This window comes from Alexandromys fortis, unplaced genomic scaffold (assembly GCF_014885135.2).
Source record: "Alexandromys fortis isolate MF-2015 unplaced genomic scaffold, M_Fortis_MF-2015_v1.1 scaffold_85, whole genome shotgun sequence".
In the NCBI taxonomy this organism is placed as follows: domain Eukaryota; kingdom Metazoa; phylum Chordata; class Mammalia; order Rodentia; family Cricetidae; genus Alexandromys; species Alexandromys fortis.
This window is the reverse complement of record NW_026067975.1, coordinates 2,820,426-2,838,473: the sequence shown is the minus strand read 5'-3', so window position 1 is coordinate 2,838,473 and position 18,048 is coordinate 2,820,426. Positions and strand designations below refer to the sequence as shown.

General features: G+C 41.8%; 1 protein-coding gene across 2 annotated transcripts in view; it reads right to left on the bottom strand.

Moving 5' to 3' along the window:
* Positions 1-18,048, bottom strand: part of Pls1 (plastin 1) — an 85,264-nt gene that overhangs the window by 46,554 nt on the left and 20,662 nt on the right. Inside the window, exon 1 of one of the 2 annotated variants that reach the window (XM_050157346.1) lies at positions 13,959-14,080. The exons of the other annotated variant lie outside the window; for it this stretch is intronic. The gene's annotated coding sequence lies outside the window, so the exon portion shown is untranslated. Of the gene's footprint in view, positions 1-13,958; positions 14,081-18,048 lie in introns of those variants that run through there. 2 annotated transcript variants of the gene reach the window in all.

The window sequence follows — 18,048 nt, the reverse complement described above, 5'->3', positions numbered from 1 at the left end:
GCAAATCTTATATTTTCATTTTAAATATACATACAGATTGAGAAGTTATTAAAGTAGAAAGGGGATCATTAGAGGGGGAAAAGAATTGTTAAGGCTGCCAGGAGGCTAACAGAATGCATGCGACATGAAATCAGAACGGGGACTGTGCAGGGAAGGCGACTAGGGCATGAGTGGGCAGACGGAGGAGGACCAATGAGAAAGTGTGTATGGAAATGCCATAACTGGGGCTGGAGAGGTGGCTCGGCAGTTAAGAACCCTGGCTGCTCTTCCAAAGGCCCCACGTTCAATTCCCAGCACCCACATGGCAGTCTGAGTTCCAGTTCCAGGGGATCTGACACCATCACACAGACATGCACACCAACACATATAAAATAAAAACAAATAAACCATTTTAAAATTAGAAATGAAAATGATTTTAAGAAAAGAAAATGCCACAATTAAGCATACTAAATTGCATGCTAATTTAAAGATGAAATACTTTTATAAAACAAAGAAGAACCAGATATAAAGTTGCCAGAAATAAAAAAAATCCCTTTAGAATAAAGCTAAAAGAGAAAAGAAAAGAGGCGTGATCAAAGTAGCTGTCAGTCTCCCACCCTCCATGGCAGAATTCACTCTGGACTGCCATTGCACACGGGCCTCCCCAGTGAAACTGGATAGCAACAACCACATAAGTATACAATTGTAAAATAACTACACAATAATTTGTATTATATATTCTATTCTTGTGAAATGAGAACCTGCATTTTTTTAAAAGAAATCGGCTTTGGTAAAGTAGAGGGGAAACTCTAGGTATATCAATTCATATTTATCAAGCAGATATAACCTGTCTTACACACATGAATGCCTGAGATGGACCGAAGAGGCCCAGGCTCACCTCGAGACCTCCAGTGGGCAGGCTATGCTTCTCCTGGGCTTTGCCGTGGCCTTTGAATGTCATCAATAATTTCAACACTACATTTTCCTTACAATTTTTTTAGCACCTATAATTTAAACTGAACATTCTTTTACCAATTAAAGCAACCACCTGCCTCTAATTCGCAAGCGCCACCTGTCCTGACCAAATATATATTTGAAAGATAAAGGGAACATTCTGAAAAAGAAAATTTAAATTCAGTTGAAATTTAATCTAATCTTTATACTCCCTCAAATATTCAACTTCCTTGAGGCTCTTAAAACTGCCTAAGTGCCCGAAATGATTGGCAGGCTCTACCTCTGAACAGCCTGAGGGGAAAGCCCCAACCATCAGAGAACAGTTCCCTCTGCTGCAAAGACACTTTCCCAGAGTTCCCAGGGCTTTATTTCCGTCCTTCCACATGCTCAGATTCTGAGTTCTCAAACTCACCTCTGGCTTGGGTGGGTCAGCTTTTCCCTCATCCACCCTCCAAGAGTCCCCTTTCCCTTACTCCTCCATCCACAGTAACCTAAAGCCTAACGGCAAATATTTACAAAGGGCTTTCAACGGCCTGGAATCATGCCAAAGTCCTCCCACCTATTAATCTGTTCTTCTACTGACAGAGCATGCATGAGCCCTCAGATGTGAGCATGAGGCCCACAGACACTAAGAAGACAGCCTGGAGATTGAACGGCCCAGCCCCACGTCTGTTTGCTCTTGCTTCCTGACTGTGAAGACCCTGTGACCAGCCACCTCTGCCCAGTCACCATGACTTCCCTGCCATGAAGAACTGCATCTCCTTGCAGGGTTCTGCTGCACAGAACACACCTCCCTTCCTTCAGTTGCTCTGTCGGCTCTTTCATCAAAGCAACAAGAGAAGGAAGGAACACATTTACGTTAGTGTTCAAGCAGGAGATACTCAGACATCAAGAAAAATCCCATCGCTATTATTCAAAAAATGTAAGTGGAAAAAGTAAACTGCTAAAGGATGCACATGTATGTCATGTTTTGTAAGTCAGAAAAATGTTTTTAAAAATCAAAAAACTGCTGCAAATGTTACTTATGACATCATATGCATGTAATAAAGCTAAAACAGATAAGAACTACAAACAAGTTCAGAAAAGTGGCTATCGTGGAGAGGGAGGCAAGGTCAAAGCGTGGGGTAAGGCAGCTCGACCTATTACTCTTTTTTTTTTTTAAGATATTCTTTAAGGGATTATGACAAAAAGCTTAATGTGTGTTCAGTGTGAGAAGTTAGGAGCTAGTGCACGGCATAGTTACACGTCGTCTGTATTTTTTCAGGCTTTAAAAAATAATTCATAACGTTAAAAACTTCCTATACAGAAAAAATATATTTCTTTTTTTTAAATATTTATTATGTATACAGTATTCTGTCTGTGTGTATGCCTGCAGGCCAGAAGAGGGCACCAGACCTCTTTACAGATGGTTGTGAGCCACCACGTGGTTGCTGGGAATTGAACTCAGGACCTTTGGAAGAGCAGGCAATGCTCTTAACCTCTGAGCCATCTCTCCAGCCCTAGAAAAAAGATATTTCTTAAACCAAAGTCATAAATTACTAATTAAAGGAATGGGTCTGAGGCTTAGGAGATGGCTGTCAGTAAAGTACTTGTCTTGCAAGCATGAAGACCTGAGTTCAGTTCCCAGAACTAAGGGTGGAAGGAGAGAAGCAATGCTCCAAAGTCGGCCTTTACCTGACTTAGTGCGCATGCGCAGATGCACACGGACCAATCAATTAAAAAGAAGTTGGATGGCACCTGAGGAACTAGGCCTGCTGTTGCCCTCTGTCAACCACACGTACATGCACACATGGGCACCTACACACACATATGAACACACACAAAGAAACTGGCCGGAGTGCAGCACAGAGGTATTGGGGGAAGGGGTCTTAGGCTCACGAGGCTCTGGTCTATGCTACAGGGAAAGGAAAGGGAGAGAATGAGAGGGGTGGGAGAAAGCAGATGGGAAGGGGAAGGGAACCAGGTGAAACCTAAAAACGATCAACCAAAGAAAGATGGTATCTTGGAAATTTCCAAGGCTTTGGGAAACTGCAAGGACTTCAATTTTCAGCAACTTTCAGAAGTCAATACTATGACAGAATTCACTTTAGTATTACAGTCTGCTCAGTCTTTTCCCTCCTCGTTTAAAGCAACAGCAATATCTTCTTGCCTTGGGGTCCTGGGAGCACAGAAGACAAGAACAGCCAGAAATCTGTGGTCCCCTCCACCTTGGAAAGCATACGCCTAGGAAAAGGTTTACCTAGGCTGAGTATTCAGGGATGGGGTTGGGGCTGGCAGATAAGACACAGGTGAAGAAGGCAGAGAAAGAATGGGAGGAGAGGAGGAAGAAAAGCTGGCAGATGCCAGTGAGGAAGGCCTTGCTGCTGCCACCAAAAAGAGCCTGCAGACTAAGCCAAGGGGTGATTTCCGCCGTGCCACTGAGGACAGACGGGTGAAGGCAGCAGATAGAAGGCCAGCATTTCTGCCAGAGGCTGTAGGGCTGGCACTCTGTGCCCTCCTCCACTTCTCCTATCGCCCTCTACAGCCTTCCCTTTTCCTGTTGTTTCTATTTTCGGCGTCCTATTACAAGTTTAAGGATCTCAGTCACCAGAATCCACCACCACGTAAAAAGCACAAGTAGCTAAGAAATAAAATGTGACCAGAGAGTTTCCTTTCTAGTTTCTAGTTTCCCAAGACAAACCTGGGAAGTACTTTCATGTGTCTAAAGTCTTCCCACAATTTAAAAATAAATTATTTTGCTTGTTTGAGAATTGCCTTGGTGCACGAATAACACTAGCCTTGACAATACCAATTAGGCCCCTTAGAGAGGACAAAGACCTCCGCCACACAGGGTAAAGGGACACTTAATTCCAAACTGACTCACTTTGTGATCTCCTAAAGGGAAGCCTGTTAGTTACTGTGGCCTGCACTCCAACCCTGGCCTTTTCACTGTGGCCTGTACACATCAGCGTCCTTCCTGCGCCTTCCCTGTTGAGTTCCTCATTGCAGTCTAAGACACGATGGCTCTGTACTTTCCTTCGGTCAGTTCTTCACCTCTTATGCACTGTTCAGTTCACATTAATTATTCCTGGCCGTGTTTTGCATTATAACAATCTCGCTTTGTTCTTTTAGACTCAACGTGCCTTCCTAACCTCGTTGCTTGCTCCTCACAAGTGGAAGAGGACCCATCTTCCACACGGAAAAGATTTGGTAAAGTTCATCACCTGCCTCCCCTCCTGCCAGGCCCTTCTTCTGACCAAACAGCTCCCTTGTGCTTTCTTTATACTTTAATCTAGATTTCAAAAGAGAGGAGAATGCAGGGATTTTTTCTTCTGAGTTTGGCTTGTTTTGCTGAATGTGATAACAATCTGCAGCTCCATATACTTATATTCCCGCATCCTCTTCATTATTGCTTTAAAAAAACTTGAGGAAGATTTTCTAGGACTGCTGGCTTCACCAGTGCCCTCTGACCTTCCTGATGATGGAAACCCTTACCCTACCTGCAATTTGTAGCAAGTATTCTGACTATAGATAGAGCAACAAGAGAGAAACAAAAAAGCAAAGCTTATAGTGTCAAAATTTTTAAAAATTAAAATGATTTTACTGGCACGGCATGGGTGAGGGCGCACTCAAGAGAAGGCACCCAAACAGGATCTGGACGGCAAGTCCGCAGCTCCCGGGAGCTCCGCAGTGGGACTGTGAGGCTGCTCTGGAACACTTCTCAGTGGTCCCATCATCACATGCAATGACAGCCTGATTCCATGGATTGGAGACCCTTGGCCACATGCCCCATTCCTACAGTCAAGGGACACCAAGAAAACCAGACCGGCAGCTCCGGAGCTCTGTTCTAGTTCAGTTGCCTTCTTACAATCTTTAGGCTTGCACAGAGCAGCAACATTATAATTTGGCTCTTACCCACATATGAGCACGCATCAGTGCTCGGTACCTAGTTACGAACACCTAAAGACTGTAAAGATATGGTTCACAAAATCTCCCACAAGCTCGCTACTCTAAAACACTGAGCTCAGTGACATACTGTCAGTCCAAACAAGGCAAAGGGGCCTTTCTTACTCGTTACAACAAATACGAGCGTTCGCACAGACCAAGCCCTCTCCTAGGTACCACACAACAACTCTCGAAGATTGGCAGCATTCCCATTCCCACTTTACAGGCAAGGAAACCGAGGCCAAAGTATGTAAATAGAAAAGCTGGATTCTGCACCTAAAGAGCCTATTAAATTCTAACCCAATTACTTACCTTCTTAACAGAGGTCACGATGTGTCTCTTTACATGCCCACAGCTCAAGTCAAGCTCCCTGTGATCTTTTTCTGTTCAAAGATGGCCCGGGACCTAACTTTACAGTTCATAACTATTAGACCAAAAGTGCACACACTACGTGATCTTTCTAGAAACTGGGGAAACTGATGGGAAGATCTAACTAAGCTTTGGAGAAATGATGTGAATTATTTTACAACCCATTTTTGGTCTCTGAAAAGTACTTTGCTCCTGTTTTATGTATCATGTAGTCACAGGAAATTATACACTGCGGGGTGGGAGGGGGGACTGCCCAGATTGTAATTGCCTGTAAATGGCACATATCTCAGAATGCATGTTTCAGTACCACACCAAACAGCTATCAAAGAACAGGAAACAGTGATTGGTGACTCACAATTCCCATACAAATACTCTGGAATAACCTAGGTATAACTTCCTGGCTTGACATCCTTTCCCCAGCACTACCAGAATTCACAGAAATCAAAGGAATGCAAATGAACCTCTAGTCTAACTGGTGCCAAGTGAACTCAAACCTCCAAAACACACACTGGCTCAAAAGCAAAGCCTTCCATTTTTTGACATTTAATTATTATTATTATTATTTATTTATTTTTAGTTTTTTCGAGACAGGGTTTCTCTGTAGCTTTGGAGCCTGTCCTGGCACTAGACCAGGCTGGCCTCGAACTCACAGAGATCCACCTGCCTCTGCCTCCCGAGTGCTGGGATTAAAGGCGTGCACCACCACCGCCCAGCCATTTTTTGACATTTAAAAGATGTTTTCAGGAGATGAATTCTTGAGATGGTATTTTTTTTTCAGCACGCAGAACCCAACTCTAGTTGTCCCTATTAAAAAGCAAAGGAAGAAGTTTTCATGCGACATATGCAGGTACTTTTTTCAAGAATTCATTAAAAAAAAACTCACAAAAAATCCTAAGTTTCTAAAGGTTATGGATAAGAAAATGAGGATTTTTAAAAACATTATCAAGTACAAAGGGAGGTCATAATAGCAATGAAAAACTCTCAAACTATTGTCACTGTCCCTAAAAAGCACACCAAATTAACACTATTCTTTCAACAAGCAGCCTGCTCGACTGAAGGATTGCCAAACAGCAGTCTGGAGTTTTCTTACTGATGGAAGACTGATGCTCTATGTGCAAGTAAGGACTTGCCCACGAGCTATGAAGCCTCCATCTCCTTTGCGCTGCAGCATTAATGAAAGCGGCATTCACAGCTCTGGAAGTTTCTCCTCTCTAGAATTTCAGCAATAGAAAAATTAATAACCACACTTCATATTGAACAAATATTTTATACCTCCCAAAGAAGTTCTTACCTGCTACCTAATTATTAGACATGAGTCACCCAATGGAGAACTTAAGATATAATGTACCATTTACTCAGGCAGTTCCGAAGGTTTCCCCATGAGCATCTGGATGGATGATGGATGTAGGAAGGCCCAGTTCATTGTGGTGGTACCACCCTTGGGCTGGTGGTCCCGGCGCTGTACCAAAGCAGGCTGAGTAAACACTGAGGAGTGAGCCAGTAAGCAGGATTCCTACATGGCCTCTCCTTGACTTCCTACCCTGACTTCTCTCACTGATGGACTGTGATATGAAGATGTAAGCCAAATAACTTTCCCTCCCCCAGTTACTTTTGATGGTGTTCTTTATTGTAGCAATAGGAACCCTATCTGAGACAGTGACTATTGTCACTACAGATTAGTTTGCATTCTTTAAAATTATTAACAATATATTCTTCTGAAGGCTTTTTTCATTCAGCATCATTATTTTCATAGTATTCAAATCTTCTGCCTATCATTTTACTGTGTCATTGCCATAATGGGGGTGAGCATCCATTCTTTCATCATGAAACATGCTGTCAAAGCATCCATGGGAAACTGCATCTATCAGATCCACGTCTGTTTCATCCTTGTTTGCAACATGTCTTTGTTGGGTTTAGATCTAAGTCGACTGCTCGTCGTCTACAGCATTAACGATGCTCCTGCATGCACCGTCTGCACTTTTCCCAACAGGAACTCTTTATCCCAATCTGCATCGTGGTTACCTCTCTTCTACACATTACATCTCCTTTTATGTTAGGGTTTTACTCTTATCACTGGTTTTAAGCAATTTAATTATGATATGCCTTAATATTATTTAATTACATTGCACCTTAATAATATTTCCTCTTTCTTTTTATTAGGGTTGAGTTTCTCAGATCTATGGGTCTACAGTTTTATCCTGATTTTTTTCAGCTCTTATCTCTGCAAGCATTTCTTCTGTTCCACCCCTTCTTGAAAGAAATGATGAGTATATGAGACCTTGGGAAACTAGCCACATATTTGTTGATTCTTTAAAGTGTTTTATAATTCTTTTATCTGTTCCAATGTCTACTGCAGTGACTTCATGGTTACTAAGCTCCCCTTCTCAAATGTCCAATTTGCCCCTAATCCTCTCACTGTAGCTTTTATCTCTAGAATCTCTATTTGAGTCTTTAAAGATATTGCTATGTCACTATTTAACTTTTTCAAGGAACAATCATTCATATACCACTATCTGGCGATTAATATCTGTGTCACTTCTGAGTCCATTTTGATATTACCTTCTTTGCCCTTTCACTAGGGGTTACATTTACCTGTTTCTTTGCATGTTTCTTAGCTAAAAATTATAACAAACTTTATAAAAGAAAGAATAAGTTTGACCAGATGTGGTACTACACACTTGGGAGCTAAAGACGGGAGGATCAGGAGTTCATTGTCTCCTCAACTCTATAGTGAGTTCAAGGATAGACAAGGCTTAAAACACTGTCTCAAAAAATAAAAATAAGTTTGATAGTAGAAGAATTTAAGGTTCATGCTTAAGTGTTTAGTAATTTATAAGATAATTTTACATATATGATTGCATCTGGTTCTCACATACCCTTGTAGGAAAGAATAACTAAAATAAAATTTCCTAATGTGTGTGATAGTGATAAACACTACTACCACTATGCTATAGAAACTACTATGCTCACGAACCCACTCATGCCTGATTTGCACATAAGAGACAGTATCAGAGAGGCCGACCTCCAGAGCTGGCCAAGTACTAGGAAGCATCAAAGCTAGGACCGATTTTCAGTGTGCCCAGGTCTTTGTCCCGGGTTCTTTTCAGTAGAACCACATGATTCTTGTGTGGCCAAGAGCAATGAAGTCATGCAGCTGTTCTCAAGAGAAACAGGGAATCAGCTTTCTACATGATATTCAAGAACGAGGGCTGAGCCTCTTTTGTGTGAATGATGAAATGAGATGACTCAGTACACAGGGTTACAAAACATTTCTGTGCATGGTTCTTTTTACTTTGTCAATTATAATTTAAACCTAAATTCTCCCTTTTTACTAATAACTACTATTTTTATTAAATATAACAAGAATTAAGTAATGAACTGGGCTAAGTGATCGTCAACCTATAATCTTCTCAACATCCGTGAGACCAAGGCAAGAGGACCACAGATTCTGACCAGCTTGGGCCACACAGTTAATTCCAGGACAGATAGTTTTAAAAGGTAAAGAGTTATAACCACCAATAAGCCAAACACTGTCATGAGTATATATATTAGTAGGGATAAGGCAAGGCAGAGCTGGGGTACTGCAGGAAGTACTGTTAATACAACTACTAATTTTCATGGTAAGATCATGAATACTAAAAGAGCTGAAAACATTTCAAAGTGGTGAAAATTGTTGGAAAAAAAAGATAAATTTAGATGCCTGTACTTAGAAGCACTGATTGTTTTTTCTTGTTTGTTTTCAAGATGGTGTTTCTCCAGTAGCCCCGGGTGTCTTGGAATTCACTCTGCGAACCAGGTTGGCCTTGAACTCAGAGATCTGCCTACCTCTGCCTCCCAGCAGGCACCATCCAGCCAATTCTTAAAGTCTTCTGATGTTCACACTTTTTAGTAAATTACGCATACATTACACAAAATTACATATTGATCCAAATTCTGCATATAAATTCATGGAGTTTGTGGACATACACCTCACTCACAAGCCCATTTTTGGACTTTGAACTAGTAACTTCAACTATGCATATTCATGTGTATAACACAATTTATGTGTGTGCACATGTGTTCCAGTGAGCACGTACCAATGTGTGTTTACATTTGTATTAGTATGCACATGTAAAGGTCAGAGGTAACACTGAGTGCCTCCCTTGATCAGACTCCATTTGATTTGTTTGTTTGTTTGTTGTTTGTTGTTTTGAAGCAGGGTTTCTCACAGTACCTTGATCTCTTAGATCTGGCTTTGCTGACTAGAAGATTCTCCTGCCTCTGCCTCCACAGAATGAACAGCCATGCCTGGCTTTTGAATGAATATTGGTAATCTAAATTCAGGTCCTCGTGCACATGCAGCAAGCACTTTACCCACTGAGCTATCCCCACAGGCCCTCTTCAACATTTTAAATGGAAATGTTTATCAGCAAGACTTCCTATGGTAAGACATCAATAGGCAGATATGCTTCGAAGGGGCAGATACGCTCACATACAACCATAACAGCAGGTCTACTGACTAATGTACAAGTAGAGTTCCACAGCAAGAAAAGTGAAGGGACAAATCCTTCAAGCATGAGTCCTGACAATGACTGTCCTGCGTGGGCAATGTTTAAGCTGAGTGGCCACGGAGTAAGGGGAGGTGTCTACATTTCTGACTTGGGCGAGACCAACTAAGGTCTTGACTTGCAAAGCAAATCTTAATCTGTCATTTCACTTCTGGACATACTTAGTGCTTTCTTTTAGACTGATTAACTTACCCTCACAGCAACACTCACTGCTTGGAAGTAGGTTCTATAAAGAATTAAAGCAGTAAATTACACAGGTTAAAACATCTCATTTCTCGCCAAACAGACAAAACAACAAACAATAACAACAGACACCTCAACACCTTGAAATTCATCTACTCTGACTTCTCTTCATAGATGAGAGTGCTGCCATCACACTCTTGTTTCCTAATGACACAACGTGGCCACCATGAATTCCAGTCTCTATCAGGATGCAAGAGGTAAATATTAGAACGCCTATGTTTACTTTTAAAACTAGAGAGGGGGAGGCACCAGTTCAGCTTCATGAATATTTAACAGATACATTTCAACAGCTCGGTAACCTGGTGCATGTGGTAGATGATTTTATGACAGAAATGGCTAATGGGATACCCCAGGAAGGAAGAACACATTCCATAAGGAAAAGGCTGGGGGCAAGAGAGATGGCTCACTGCTAGCTACTATTTCAGAGGGCTAGAGTTTGGCTTCCAAGCACCACTTGGGGCAGCTTACAACCTCTTACAACTAGCACCAAAGGATCTGATGCCCTCTTCTGTCCTCTGTGAGCACCTACACACACACACACACACACAGAGTTAAAAAAATTTTTTTGGAAAAAAAAAGGTTGTATTGTGGTCCATCACTCATTCATTCTTTCATCTTTCTCTGTCTCTCTCTCTCTCTCTCTCTCTCTGTCTCTCTCTCTCTCTCTCTCTCTCTCTCTCTCTCTCTTTTTTTTCTGTATTTACAATTTTCTGCAGCTTATATATGCCTGGGAGAGATTGTGCAATCTGGTTGATATCTAAACTGCCTTCACTAGATGAGTAAACAGCTTTTCCTATAGTAGAAAATGAAACAAAAGCAAATTATGATTATGTATTAGGCAAAAATTTCAAAGTTATCAAGATTATTCAAAACACTTTAAATTCAGCCATTGGTGGTAAACATTATCCTGTGTATATATGTACCATGAAGTATTTATTAGTTAAGGAAACTATAAAGTTCTTATCATTAGAAATACATTTTCAGGGTCATAATTTTTAGTTATTTTATGGGTATGCACTCATGGGCCACATCACACATGTGGAAGTCAGAGGGTAACTTGTAGAAGTCAGTTCTCTCCTTCCAGCATGTAGATCCTGGGAAATGAACTCAGGATTTCTGGTTTGATGGCAAACACTTTACCCACTGAACCATCTTACCAGAACACATTAAGATGACCATGAATAAAGCAGTAAATTTAAAATATATACAGGTTGGACATTCTGTATCAAGAATGCCTGAGTGTCTGAACTGTTTTTGATTTTGGAATGCATATATATATATATATATATATATATATATATAGAGAGAGAGAGAGAGAGAGAGAGAGAGAGAGAGAGACAGATAGACAGACAGAGAGAGACAGACAGAGACAGAGCTATCAGAGAAAAGGTCACGTTAATAAAACTTATTTATTAGAAGGAGCATGGCCTAATATGTGCTTACTGAGGAGAGGTGAGAAGTTCAGAAGGCCTGGGGCTTTCTAAACTGTTTTTAAGGAAACTGTCTTTCTGAAAACTATAGGTGATTTTCCCAGAGTCAATGAATAGTGAAATTATTTTTAAGTAAGAATGCTGTCTCCATTTTAACCCTGGCTTTTTCTAACAACTTTTTAAGATTTATTTATTTAACTTTATGTGTGTGATTGTTTTGCCTTCATGTATGTTTGTTCACTACAAGTATGCAGGGCTCACAGTAGTCAGAAAGGGCGTCAGATCCCATGAACTGGAATTATCGGTGGTTGCGAACCACGACGTGGGTGCTAGGATTTGCACCCAGGTCCTCTGCAGGAGCAGTGGGCGTGCCTAACAACTGCGCCATCTCTCCAGCTCCTAACTCTTGTTCTTAAACATAAATTCACTTGTGTTTCAGATGTACCCTATTTTTAAAGCGTGAGGCTGTTTCATACAACCTATTGCTTGGAAATGGTGTATGCCCTCACGTTTTTACTGATGAGGGAGTTGAGAAATTGCAAATGCCTGGGGCTCATTAAGAGATACTTTGGGGAAAAACAGCTCAGCCATTTCTTTACCTGTTCACAAAGTTCCCGCTTTGTAAAAAAACATATGAATCTTTGTACCATTTGCCTCTTGTGGTTTGCTGGACTCTTCTGCCCCACGGGGATGAGAACTGCATCCAAAATATTTGGAAGCAGAGGAAAGGATAGAGACCTTGATTTTTAGAAGAACATAATCAAAAACAGCCATGATCTTTCTCCAGTCTTCTAAGAACTCAGGTCCAGAAACACCGAGCTTGAGATTAAAATCAGCACTTAAAAGGAAAAAGCAGGCCAGTCCTCAGAGGAATACTTGAGAGCTGGAGATATGTGTGCATTTTCAGCGCCCGCTTGGCCCCCATGCTGCCCCAGTCTCAGAGACTCCTGTTACCAGGATCCCAGCAACAGAACCCTTTCCTGCAGGGACTGTGGGTCGGTAAGGATGTGGACTTTTTCAAAAGGCTTGAGAAGGCTACACCACGAACAACATTTGTGGCTACGCAAAGTAACCTAATAAGGGTCATCAAATGTCATGCTTTGGGTGGTAAGATGATCTAAACCGAGGATCATAAAGGAATGTTATCCCCCAGCTCCACAAGAACACAATGGAGCCACTGGCTGGTTCATTATGAAAGAAAGGAGCTGCACAAGGATGCGGCCTTTGTTGAAGTCTGGGCACAACAGAGGAAAAGCAATTTGGGCTCCAAAGAGAGCGCTGAGGAAGGCTCGGCTTGGTTTTGTTCTGTTTTTTAAACTATGTGACATTTTTCTATGGCATTCACTTTCTAGGACTAGTTGGTCATAATGAGTTTGTTTCCCTAAGAAAAGCCACGGAGTAACTCTACACTGTCATTCATACAGAAATGCTTTAAACGTTTTGCCCGATTCCCAGAGCAGAACAGGTTGAGTCCTAACGTTACACCAAGGTGTAAGTGTTCAAGGTCACTGCACAGAGGACCACACTCGACTTTTGAAAGGCTTCTCCGGTTTTGAGAATGCACAAGTCCCTAATTCTTTGGCGCTAGGACCTATTCAAATCGCCCGTTGTATCACTTTCCGAGTTTCCTTGACATGCATCATTCAAGACCGGCTCAGCTTTATGTGGGCTGGGAACTGCTCGGTTTCTGCTTTAGAGAGAAAACAGTCCAACCCACAAACCATCTTAAATGACTAGAGTGAAAGGGGGCAGGCTCACACGGAAACTGGTTAGAAGAAAACTCTTTCTACAAAGCAGATTGTTGTTGTCCCCAAGTCAACGCAATGCTGAAATCCCTAAGCAAGAACACTATCTCCTGTTAATTCTGGCTCTTCGAGATTTAGAAGAGCAAAAACGAGAATGAAGAATTTGTTGCGGTTTAGATGCTCTCTCCACTGCCCAGATGCACAGACAGAACACTGCATCACTAGCCATGCCCTGCTCTCAGCTTTAAAAAAACAAAAGCAAACAAACAAACAAACAAAAAAATAACTGTAGAATCTCTTCAGAGAAAAAAAAAAAAACAGGAGTTTTGCTTATCCACAACAACACTATATACAGTAAGAGTCGTTTCACTGGGCTGAAAGAATCAGGCTTAAAGCAACAGTACCTATAACTTCTGAAAGTCAATACCAAGTGGATATTGAGTTATTTCAGCCCTTCTCAAATAGTTCATATCCATTCCTTAATAGAAAATCAAAGTCTACCCAAGAATTATGTGCAATTTTTAAATCCAACCCTGCACAGACCAAAGACCTCCTTTCTTATCAGTTTGGAAGACACAATTAAGAACTGGATGGCCATCACACCAAAGCCATCATTTGTATTGATTATGCAAAGTCACCCCAGAGCAAGGAAGAGTTTAGTGAGAAAATCAGAAAGGCTGTTTAGCTCAATTTAACAATCACATGGAAGCACAGCAGCCCTGTCTGAGATCTCTGCCCTTGGCAGAGGGAAGAATCTGCTCACATACCTGCTTCCTGCTTCCGAGGGTCTTAGCGCCTGGCAGTTGGAGGGCCAGAGAAACAAACCCAGAAGATTTAAAATTCAGTCTCTCTGAGCTGTGCCTGCCCTTGGATAACCATCCGCCACAGGCAGTGTTTGACCAAAGAAAGCCAGCAATTTACTCTGCACTGAAACGAATGTTCTGCCTACTACTAGAGATTTTAATCTCAAAAGAATCTGGCCTAGGTAGAAAGGCCAACCTGAAACACAGGTGTGGCTTAGCACTGTAGATGTCATCACTATGTCTAATCTATTATAGCTAGAGTGCTTAAAATATACTGTGAGACCTCACCTTCCCTCGGAGAGTGAGCTCACGCAGACTTTGAAATGGGACTGTCCTCTGAACTTCTGTATTATTTTTTATAAATATTCCTTTGTCACTTTAATTGTAAATGCCAATATTTTTGAATCATGCAAAAACCATTAAGCCTTAATTTGTGTTTCCTAGAAAGAATTAACAAATTGTGTTAAGACAAAAAAAAATGATAATAATAGTAAAAATCCTAACTCCAAATCACTGGACTAATTCCAAACAAACATAAACATTGTCTTTAAGCAGGAACTGGAAACATTACAGCACTCATGCAGTGTTGGGCTAGGGAGAACATCAAGGGTCAGAGTCCAAGTCTACTTTTAAACTGGCCTAAGAACAGTTTCCTTATCGACTTTACAATCCATATTTATGGTTGTGGTGGCAGCACATTCTGAGAAGGAAGTCTAAAATATCTTTTATAATGCCTCCATAAAAAAAAGGGATGTTACAAAACAGCTTTACAAAGTGAAAGAAAAAGTAATTTTGAAATTACAAGCAACTTTAAAACAAAAGTACGTATTACATATACTTCTAGAATTTCATGTACGTGAATGTAAAATTCGAGACATGCAAACTAACCCGTGGAGACAGAGACAGCAGAGCAACTGTTGTCAGGACACATGGATGACCCAGGGATAACATGCAAAGGGACATGAGGCAACTTTCAGCAGCAATGCACACACCGTGTGTTTCTGATCGTGGAGATTTTATGATTGTATACACCTGTCAAAACACAGCTAACTGCCACTTACCAGGGATGCAATCTACTACTATTCCTACACAGTATGCCTCAAGGAAACGACACACGTGGATTTAAATAAAGGGATGTTCTCTTCTATAAGGCCACAAGCTGGATGAATGAGAAGAGTTGAGCTGAATTCCAAGTGATAAATAAGAGGAAATATGGTCGCCCGGAACCACTCCAGGAGGGCACTGGGCCCTAAGACAAACTCACCAGTCTCCAAAACAGGCTCAAAGTGTCTGGAGGTGTGGGGGGGAAACGACTGAGGATTTTGTCTTTAGGAATTCATAAATAAATGAAAAATGTGGACATGGCTGCTTCAAGGTACGGTTGGGGAGAGAGTTTTATTGTAGGTAGGAGGGAAAGCATATGGAAGGGGCCAACAGACTGAGCCCAGTCACCAAGAGGAGCGGTGGGAACAAGAGAGGAAGAGAGGAGAGTAGGGGTCAACAGAGGACCAGGAGCCAAGTACACCAAGAGAGAAAGTAAGAGAACCAAGAAGGCATGGAGCCAAAATGGCTGGGTTATGCAGGAGAAAAGAGACGGAGGAGCAGGGAAGTGAAGCTCTGAGCCTGTAGCGATATAGGATAGGGAGTGGAGTTCGATAGGGCATTTTCTTAATTAGTGATTGATGTGGGAGGGCCCCCGGTGGGTCGTGAGTGCTAAAGAATGTCGGATGAGTGCCAGGTGGTGGTGGCGCACGCCTTTAATCCTAGCACTTGGGAGGCAGATGCAGGCGGTTCTCCACTTCCAGACCAGCCTGGTCTACAGGGCAAGTTCAACAGAGCCAGCCAGGGCTAAATAGAGAAACTGTGTTGCAGAAAAAGAAAACCTCCCATGAAAGGAAATGGGGAAGGAGGAAGTATGCTGGGCAGACATTATATACCTTTATGAAAAAGTCCCTATGTTGTAGATACGATGCTGCGTGCAATGACATTTTGTTAAATAAAAATTAAGATCCTTTGGTTATCTGTGTATCTCGGTGGTCCAGTACTTGCCTAGAAAGTAGAAGTCCCTAGGTTTAGGAAACAAGAAGAAAAAAAAGAAGGGACCAGAGAGCTGGCTTAGCATTAAGGGCAGTTACTGCTCTTGCGAAGGACATGAGTTCAGATTCTAGTGTTCACATCAGATGGCTCACAAACCACATGTAACTCCAGCACATACAAGCACAAACTCACACGCAGATATAGACACGTTTATGCACATATAAAATGTACAATAACATCTTTTTTCAAAGGAAAGAAGAATTTTTGTGTTATTAAATCCCTTTTGAAGATATCTTTCATGATAGCTCATATGGTCGGATGGCACCATGATCTATCAAAGCCTTTATGTTGGTACCAAGGTGATTTCAAATGAGTTTGCTCTTAGACATTTCAGCAAGCATCCTTGAACAGAGACAGGACAGGGGATGAGGGACAAAGCTCTGGATCCAGCTTCTCAAATACTGTATACATTCCATTCAGTGTCTGCCCTGTTGAGAAGCGTTGTGGGCAGAAAGATGGGCGTCCTAGGACCACCACTTCTATTGTCAATATTTGTTCTTGAATACATACTGTAAGTCCCAGCCAAATTCCCAAAGGAAATACAATGGCTTCATCTCAGAGAACATGTAGAAAGGCTGGGTATGGTGACCTGCGCCTGTACTTCTTCCTGCTGTTGAAGAAGCTGGGGAGGGAAGATCACTTGAAACCAGGAGTTTGAGGCTAGCCTCGGCAATACCAGAGACTAACTTTAAGAAACAGCTCTCTTAAAACTATTTAAAGCCTGGCCCAGAAGTGATTTTAATTTAGAAAACTATCTATCTAGTTAAGTCAGATTTTCTTGTTTGTTTAAGATTTATTGTCAAAAGCAGGTAATATGTCAATATTAGGCAGGAAAATACCCTGAAGATACCTCTAGCATCATCTGCAGGATCTGTACACGTACCTGGGACTTTTGCAGCTGTTGGTGAGCAGGGGCCTTGGGAGAGGGAAATGTGCCCTGGGTTATCTATGCAGGCCCAAGTGTCTTTCAAATCAGAGGAGGAAAGAGATTCAAGTGTAGAGAAGCTTGACCTGTTGTCCCTAACTGTGAACATGAGAGGAAGGCGACCTGAGTGAAGGGGCGCAGGCGGCCTCCAATGCTGGGAATAACCCCCGAGTTTGCATCCAGCATGAAGGGGAACCTCAGGACGGCGACTTCAATCAACATTGGAAATGAGCCCTGAAATGCTCCTTCATTCAACCCTGTAGAAAGATTATAGTCTGCCCAATATCTCAACTTTGCCTGGTGGCACCTAAGCCAGACTCCTGACCTATAGTACAGGAAGGTAATAAATTTGCATCAGTTACACTGCTAGATTCGCAGCAATGGGGCAATTGAGAGAGTTAATACAGACTCAGGCAGTTTCATTCCAGAATCAGCAGATTGTATCACCTTGGCCTTGGACTGATTAACAAGAGAAAACAGCAATTACTTGGAGGACTGGGACGTGAGAGCAGGACAAGGCGTCTAGGGAAAGGACCAATGTTGTCTTTACAGTTCTGCTTAAACAGAAATTTCATTCCCATCACATTATGTAAAACATAGGAGCACTGGTTTGGGGACCTGTGATCAATCCCCAGCACGAAAAGAACAACAAAAAACAACTTAGAAGTTAGCATCTCAAAAAGACAAACAGCAAATATAAAAAGACAAACAAAATATAAAAAGCAAATATAAAAAGACAAACAAAAATGCAAATATTCAAGAGTCTGCCAATAACCCCAAGCAGAGGCCTTTATTAAAGACAGGACCTGAGCTGGGCAGTGGTGGCGCATGCCTTTAATCCCAGCACTTGGGAGGTAGAGAAATGTGGATCTCTAGGAGTTCGAGACCAGCCTGGTCTACAGAGTGAGTTCCAGGGCAGGCTCCAAAGCTACAAAGAAACCTTTTCTGGAAAAACAAAAAAAAAGATGGGAACCCAGCTAAGACTTCTGTCTTATTCTTTTTTTTTTTTTTCCCCTCCTGATTTTTCAGGAC